Consider the following 9,206-nt stretch of genomic DNA (forward strand, 5'->3'; position numbering starts at 1 on the left):
AATCAGGCTGCTCGCCTGATTTTCCGCCAGCCCAAACGTCAGCACGTCACTCCCCTCCTCCGCAGTCTTCATTGGCTCCCTGTTTCTAAACGCTGCACTTTCAAACTGGCATGCACTACTTTCAAGGCCCTTTCGGACGCAGCCCCTAGGTTCATCTCCTCGGCCTTGTCCCGTCACATCCCTTCCAGAGCTCTTCGCTCAGCATCACTAAACCTCCTTGAGGTCCCTAGATTCAAAAGAAAAAAGCACAGTGGCCTGAGCTTTTCTGTCCTGGCCCCCTCCACCTGGAATTCCCTACCTCCTTCTCTTCGTCTCTGCCCAAAGTACGACTGTTTTCGTACACTTTTAAAAACCCTGCTCTTTCAAGCTGCTTATGATTAACCCTTCACTCTGGATCACCGCTAGATGTCAATGAGCGCCAAGAAACCGATGGTGATAGTGCTCGTTATAAATAATTTTAATAGAATAGAATAGAACAGGCGTGATTATAGAATACGAGGACATGGGTAAGTGAATTGCAAATAAATCGCCGTCTCAAAACGTGTTTAGATCTGCCATCTTGAGGTCAGGCGCGACGTGCTGGGCGATGGTCTGGGAGCCCCTTTCTTTGTATGTGTTGGGGGATTTTAGAAGGAGCGTTAGACATAACTTAGCATGGGAGCACTTAAACAATCCAGAGAAACCCCGAATAGGACAGCATGGCGAGGAGGTAGGCTGAGTTCGTAACAGGGATTGATTAAGACGCCTTTTTGTAGTCGGGCAACAGTGGCGCGAATCAAATTATTTCACCTCCCGCTGCCGTGGCATACCATCGGGACCATCCGTGCATCGCCCTGAGTGTGGATAATTCAAGCGCTCACCTCCGGTGTAGAAACCACACACTATCTGGGTCTTGCAAGCAGCGGAGCACCTCCGACTCGGGAGCAGAGATTGCAATCACAAGATGGCGGTTGGGTATCGGGTCTCCGGACTGTCAGCCAGATCGGCTATAAACTCCTTAACGGAGTCGTAAATCACCTTTTCCAGCGCACCAAATCACTCGGTTGCAGATTTCACAGATCAGAGTGAGGCTCGGGCTCTGGGTCGCACTGCATCAGGATCTGATTTTGTCCCTGTGCGGAGCGGGGACAGATTAGGCGGCTATTCTCACCGGCGTCCAAGCCACGCCCCCCATATATATAGTTTTTTAAATGCAAATAAATTAATGTTTTTTTAGGTATTTATTATGTTTTACCAAGTGTCTGGAGGTTTATACCAAATTCCTAAAGAGCCTTCTTGACAAAGGGCGAAAGGCACCTGAAATATTTTGAGGCGATAGTTAAGTGATAAAATCCAGATTGTTAGGATTTTTGGTTGCAATATATTGATTGCCTCTTAAACTCCCAAAATAAAATGAAGATTATTGAAAAAACATTGAACAGTAGGAGTGTTATTGCTACAAACTAACGACACAAAAACTCAACACAAGATTGATCAACACAAACAAAAATTACTTAGTCCTTCACTGTTTACGGGGTGACATGGCAAGGAGGGTTGTGCTGTTACGATTTATATTGTTCAATTTGATGGCTGAAGAACTCCTCAGTTTGATTGCGTAGGCATATAAACACTGAGTCCGTTGCACTTCTAACATCAAGGGAAAGCGTCCTCTAATTTCACCACTTTGACCCCAAAAGGGGATATAATCAAGTTTATCAATGGTTTAGACTGTTAATTCATTCAAGTACCAGTAAAATTGAGAGTATTCCAACTGTAGCCATGTGTAATCAAATGATAGTGGATTCACACTTCAAAAATCCCTATGCATTTCGGGCTGGATATATTATTCTGTAGATAGATGGAAAAGGCGAACTTCGGACAAAGCTTCAAGCATGTATTTTAAGCTTGCTGAGGTAACATGCTCATGGTCTGTGTCAAATGCAGTGTCCCCAAGTTGTTATTGGTGAGACCTTTCAACCTTCTACAATGACACGATACTCGCAACTCTGGAGTCCACAGCCGCGCTACAGAAAAAAATGTCTCCTATAAGATTTCCAAACCTTGGTTCGATCAGTTGAACCAAGCTAGCAACCGACCAAAAAAACTCTTTAAATTCGTCAAGCAGCAATCGTGCAATACAACTAACTATAGTGAGTTAAATTACCTGGCCACTCCTACATGTGACGTGCTTGCCAATTTCTTCCATGAAAAGACTAGGACCATTGAGCTAGACATCCAATCAAAGTTGGCCCTCACTCAACCTATGGTACAAGATCCCAAATTGGGCATTCTATTCGAAGTTCATTTTAATAACCAAAGAGAAGTCACAAAAAAGAATGCCTCTTGGCACACCTTCTCGCCAATCCCTCAACAAACTATTGACAACATTCTCCAAGCAATCAACCCATTCAATCATTTCTCGGACCCCTTGCCTCCTACCCTGTTCAAGATGTTAAAAATATCTATACTACTATTATGGTCTAAAATTGTAAATGCCTCCCTGTGGCAAGGTGTCATTCCGGACTGTCTAAAATAGGACCTGTCACTCCTATACTAAATGAAGCTGACGCCTCCATCTGATCCTAACAACTACCGTGCTATAACCAACATCCCCACCTTGGCTAAATTATTGGAGAAAGGTCTTCAAATGCAATTATGCAATCACATTGAGAACTTCAACCTCTTAGACAGTCACCAATCGGGCCTACGAAGAGGACACAGCACAGAATCTGCACTCACACACATTATGGATGATATACTACTTATGTTTGACCGAAAAGAATCATGCCTTTTGATACTTCTTGATCTTTTCTCCGCCTTCGATAAGGTCAAGCACGACAACCTCCTGTCCCTATTGAAAAGGAGGATGGGCCTCTTGGTCACTGTGCGCAATGGTTCTCCTCCTTCCTGAATAACAGATCTCAAAGATTCAGAATGAAGAATTCACTCTCGCAACCATCCATTGTCACACTTGGTGTGCCTCAAGGATCTGCCCTCTCACCCATTCTTTTCAATTTCTTAATGGAGCCTTTGGCGAATGCATTGAAATCAGCGAACATTCTATATCACCTGTACGAGGATGACACCCAGTTGTACCGGAAAATCACCTCGCCAGATGACTTCATTGCTCTTAACACTATGCTTCTGAACATGCAAAGCTGGCTCACTAACAACCACCTGATGTTGAACACCCAAAAAACGGAATTCATTCTCATCTCACCTCCAAACCACACTCCAAAGATAGATCTCTGGTTAAAACACCTAACCTCCTTTGACTGTGTCCCCCTCCTCAGTCTCGGCAAAATCCCTAGGTATCTCCATTGACAAACATTTGAATATGCAGTCGCACATCTCTATTGCCACCAAGGGAGCTAATCACAAGATCAGTATATTAAGGAAACTCAAACCCTTCCTCCCTCAGGCTGATCTTAAAATTGCAGTACAAGCCCTAGTACTGCCAAGATTAGACTACGGAAGCACCACCCTCTGTGGTCTCCCTAAATACAGGCTTGCACTGTTGAGAGCAGTCCTGAATGCGGTAGCTAGACTGGTATCAGAACAAACAGTCACATCTCACCAACCTTAAAAGCACTGAATTGGCTGCCTTATGAGGCAAGAATACACCTTAAAGTGGCTTGCATGACACACAAAGCAATTCACAACAAAATTTGGCGCTAAAGCTGGAAAAATCTGGAGGTTGTAGACCACTACGAAGTGCGAGTACTTTCCTTCTGAAACACCAATCCTTCCAGAAGAAGAGAACATGCTGCAGATTGCACCAAAGATCTGGAACTCTTTACCACCACTAGTTGTTGGAATCACTTCCTTTACTGCTTTCAAAAAGAAAGTAAAAAGACTACTAATGAACAAATTCATGTCTGTGTGGGATGTATAGAAGTGCGGGATGTATCTGAGTGCAAGACTTCATCACAGCCCTTGTTGCTCTATAACTGTATGCAGCTTAATGCTTAGCTGGCTGTGGATCTGCTTGATCATCTATACTTTTTATATGTCTACTCTTAATCGTGCAAAGTTATAATATGTATGTCTGATAGCAAAGTTTCCTAACGTTCAGTAACTGCCTAGTGTACAACGTTCTGCAGAATCTAATCTTGGTCCTCTATGTTTGCTATGTATATACTTTTATATTTCTATTTTTACAAATTGGCAAATTTGTTTGCGAGTATACTACCTCATCAATTATTATTATTCTATTGTAAAGCGCTCTGATACTCTCGTGGGTCATGTTCGCGCTATATAAAACTCTATAAAGCCATAGAGGGGGCGTGGCTTGGTGGGCCAGTATGGCGGACGTGAGCTGAGCGCGCTCCGTCGAGCCTCACCATAATCCTTAATCTATCCTGCCTCTCCGGTCTCATGTTATGTTATGTTATAAATTTTGTAGAGCGCTCAGCTACCACAGCAAAGTGGCGTCCCGGCGCTATGTTGGAAAATAACACAACCAGATAGAAAGACCAGATAAGCGAGGGGACAGATTTAAAGTGATGGGAACAAAAAGGTCTTAATAGCTCTTCTAAAAGACAATAGATCCGGTAGAGCGCGAATGTCAACGGGTAGAGTGTTCCAGAGACTCGCTGCCAGGACACCGAAGGAGCGTCCACCAATTCTGGTTTTCCTGAAGCGAGGGACACAGGCCAGGAATTGACCTGTTGAACGTAGAACTCTGGAAGGAGTATAGTAGGAGATTGCCTGTGCGAGAATGGGGGGGGAGGATGAAGCCTTTAAGATCTTAAAAACCAGGCGCAGGGCTTTGAACTTAATCCTCTGTCCGACGGGCAGCCAATGTAGGTCATAGATGGTACGTCTGGCAGAGCAGAATTTAGGCAAGCCTATCAGCATTCTGGCAGCCGCGTTTTGCACGCGCTGGAGGCGTGTCAGTTCAGCTTGGTTAACGCCTAAAAGAAGCGAGCTGGCGTAGTCCAATCTAGAGAGCACTGTAGCTTGGACAATGAGTTGTCTTGTAGGAGCATCAAAAAAATTAAAAATGGGTCTAAGGCTCTGAAGGACACCAAAACAGGTGCCGGCAACTTTTTTAGTGTGAGGTATGAAAGTCAAGTTGGAATAGAGCCAGACCCCAAGGTTCTTAGCTTCTGTCACAGGGATAGGGGCTTGACCTAGCTCCGGTGGCCACCAGCGGTCTCCCCAGAGATGAACCTGCTTGCCCAGAACTAAGACCTCTGTCTTCGCTGCATTGAGTTGGAGACAGTTCTCCGTCATCTCCGTCATATGTGGTCCCTGGTCGTTTTCGCCACTGTCTACTGTTGAGGGCTGCCCTTGGAGCCGGTTTTGGGCGCTGCAGATGGTCTATCGGCGGATGTGCGGTGACCGACGACATCTGCGGCCTGTATGCCAAGTGGCCTTATGCTGAGCCGTGGAGTCGCGTAGCTGCCTGACGTGTTGTCGGGTCATACAGGGGTGGGGGGGGAAGAGTCTGCAGCCGTCCAGTGACCCGGGGTTGGAGCGACCCACTGGGCTCCCCCTTTTGGCCCCGATGACTTTCTAGTCATCCCAACCAGCTATCGGCCAGGTGGTGCAGGAGACCTAATTGGGGGCGGATATATGGCACGGCTGGTGGGGCATACGTGGGAATTCGGCGGCCGAGTTTGGTCACGGTGGGAGTAGCCCTCCGTGTCCATCGTTGGGGCCTAGGTGTCCCTCTTCTCTCTCACCGCCTGAACCCCCTGCCCTTCTCGATCTATTCAGAGGAGGTGTCAGCAGGGATTCAGCTGTCGTATCGGGCCACAGGGTGGTGGCCACGCATCAGGGGTGCCCCCGGGGACTCCACTAGGTCGAGTGGACCAGGGGAAGCCTATGGGGCGACCTGCCTTCATCTAGACTCGACCGGGTGTGGGCCCCCGACCTTCATTGGAGAGGCGGCACATTCGCCCCCTGGAGGTTTCTCAGCCGGGGTTGGGGGCAGTAATTGAGCAACTACGACTAGAGACCAGCCAGGTGGTGGCTCGACTAAACAGCACAATGGATAAGTTCACGGGGCATGGGGCCCCAGCGGTGCTGCCTGGGGGGTCGCAAAATGCTGTACCTGACAATGCGACCCTCCTGGCTGTCATTACTCAATCCAAAGACACCCTGGAGGCCAACATCTGGGCAGCTGGCTCTGACGTGATGCTCCTGCGCCAGGACATGAAGAATGCGGTTGCCCGCATCACAGAGATGGAGTTGAGAATTTTGAGCATGGAGAATGTGGTCACGACGCTGCAACAGAAAGTATTGTAGCTCGAAACTACACAACAGGCCTGGCATCAAGAGTGGCGGACAGGAAGGGGAGGGCACGATGCAATAACCGGCGCTTTATTGGTTTCCCGGAAGATTGCTAAAAGGGGAATATGGAGCGATTCCTTATGGACTGGCTTGGGAGCTGGGTCCCCCTGGGGAATTGTCGGCTTGCTTTGTGGTGGAGCGTGCTCGTAGGGCCCTGATGCAGAAGCCCCCTTTGGGGGCCCGACCGAGGCCTATCATCGCCTGGCTCCTTTATTACCACGACAGAGACATGATCCTGAAACAGGCCAGGGCTAGGGAACCACTGTTGTTCAACAACTCACGCATCTTTATCTTTCCGTACTACACTAAGCTAGCATAGGAGCGGCGACAGTTGTTCCTAGCCGCTAAGGCCTGCCTCCGTGAACTTAAGCTCCCCTACGCTTTGCTCTATCTGGCCAGGTTGCGTGTAGTTTATCGGTACCGCACCCACTTTGATACACCACAGGAGGTCTTCCACTGGACGGATGAAACTGTGCACTTGCGTCCTCACTCTTCCCCGGGAAGGGAATCCGACTCCTCTTTGGGTGGGCTTGCCCGGAGTCAACACAGGCTGAGGGGGAGAGGGGGAAAGTCCAGGCGTCACTCGCAGTCTGCGGGTGCAGTGGCCCGGAGGGGTCTGTTTCATAGCCACGTCGGACTGAACCAGGATGACCTTGTGCTTGTCCGAATCTGAACATTCCCTATTGACCGGAGAAGCGCGCATACTGGCTGGTCTGGGGAGGAGGCCAATAGATAATGGGTCGTGTTTTGGGGATCCACTGGTGGGTGGGACCTCCCGTTGGGGCCAGCCTGCTCTACCTGCCGTGACCGGTACTTCACTGTTTTGGCCTTACAGGGTGGGGGGTGTTGTTGGGTTGAGTTTTTTGGGGGGGTGTGCTGTGGGGTTGTTGCACTGTCTACCGGGGTTCTGGACTCTGAGGTGTTATTCATAAGTTTACAGATGCTGCCATTGTACTGTATAGGACCTGCATGGCATAGTAATGTTGGTTAATAGATGGGATGTTAGCTGGGCACTTGACGAGATCAAACGGGGGCCATCCTAAAGTCAGCCAAGCAAGCTCACACAGATGTACTGTTGTTGCAGGAGACCCACCTCATGGGGACTAAGGCGTTATGTTTCCAGCGCTTTGGCTTTACACAGGTCTTTCACTCCGGATTCGTGAGGGGTTCCACACGTGTGGCTATTTTAATACACCATAGAGTTGCATACAGACATGTCAAGACTTTGGGGGTGGGGTCTTATTCAGGGCAGGTATGTGTTTGTATATGGCATGGTGGGTGGTGAGATCTTGGTTCTGGGGAGTGTCTATGTCCCCCCCTTTCCTGGGGGCTAGTAGGAAAGATCATGACCTTGTGGGTAGATATACCGGAGGGCTTGGCAGTGGTTGGAGGGGACTGGAACGAGGTGATGTGGCCTGGGACAGACTGAGGTTGGCGGGTCTTTCTGAGGCCCGCCACCCTTCCAAATTATACTCCCTAGTGATGAGTCTCGATTGGGTCGACCCCTGGAGCAAGATACACGGTAGCACACATGGCTACACAAATCTCTCGGCAGTTCCTGGTTCCTTTTCCCGCCTGGACTATCTGTTTGTTCCACAGGTCTTCACCAGTACGGCGGTAGAGGAGGATTTCCTCCCGCTGGGCCTTTCCGATCACTCGCCGGTGGTCCGTTGGATGGCGCTTATCCGTCTGGAACCTCCAGAAGGAGGACTATAGGGAACGTCTGGAGGATGCCATTGAATAATATTTGGTTATTAATTTGGGACTATTTGGGAGGCTTTTAATCCCACTATTCGGGGGGTAGACATCTTCTTTTGCGCTGCTGCTCGATGACTGCTTAGAGAGCCCCTGGTCTGGGCAGGAGCTACTCTTCTTGAGTTGGAGATGTGCGGCGGGGAAGAGGTGGGCGGCTGGCTCTGCATCAATTATTGTTAGCGCAGCAGGAATACTCGCGTATCCTCTCGGACGAGGCTTGCCAGGCGTTGCTGGCTACTCGTAGTCGGATATACCAATGGGTCGACAAATCTAGTAAAATGTTGCATCGATTGTGCCAGGGTACGCTTCGCTCCCTGGTCCTCCCGGGTGTTCTGGGGCTGGATGGGTTCCCTTTCTCTGGCGTGTTGGCTATTGTTCATAGTTTTGCAGAGTATTACCCTCAATTATATGCTCCCACGGAGTGCCTCATGCCGGAAGTCCTAGATCGCTTATTGACGGATCTCCCACCGAAGGCCTTGCCGTATGCAGTTAAGGAAGAACTGGAGGGACCCCTTACTGAAGAGGAGCTCGGGGTGACCTCAGGAAATCTGAACACCGGCAGGGCGCCAGGCCCTAATGGCTTTCCATGAGAATTGTTCAAATATTATCTGCAGTTGGGGCCCCACTACCATGGGATGGTGGAGGAGGCCAGGGGCCAGAGGTGTCTGCCAAGTGACTGGAGAAATGCGGAAATAGTTATCTTTCCTAAGCCCGGTAGACTGCCGGAACAGCACGCATTGCCTCGCCCTATTTCCCTCCTGAACGTGGAGACAAAGATATTCGCTAAGGCATTGTCGAACCGCCTCCACATAACTTTATTGGTACATCCGGACCAGGCTGGGTTCATGCCCCAGCGTGCAACGCTCCATAATATTAGGCAAGAACATGTGGGTGTTGTGGCAGTTCAGGGGCTGGGGGAACAGGCAGCGCTCCTGCTTGCTGCCATGGATAGCGAAAAAAAAGGGGGGAGTGATGGACGGAGCACTTGAGCAAATCAACCCCCCCCGCCCTCCCAGTCAACTGATCTGGGTTTAATCCATCACCATTCTTTAGCTCACTCTGCCACCCCAGTTCAGACATGGCCATATGCAAATCAGTCTGGCCCTGTGCCTCATGTGAACAGTCCAGCCCGAACTGCAAAGCCATGTCTTCCCTGGACCGGAAACAAGCAT

This window comes from Lissotriton vulgaris, chromosome 5 (genome assembly GCF_964263255.1).
Source record: "Lissotriton vulgaris chromosome 5, aLisVul1.2, whole genome shotgun sequence".
Taxonomy (NCBI): Eukaryota; Metazoa; Chordata; class Amphibia; order Caudata; family Salamandridae; genus Lissotriton; species Lissotriton vulgaris.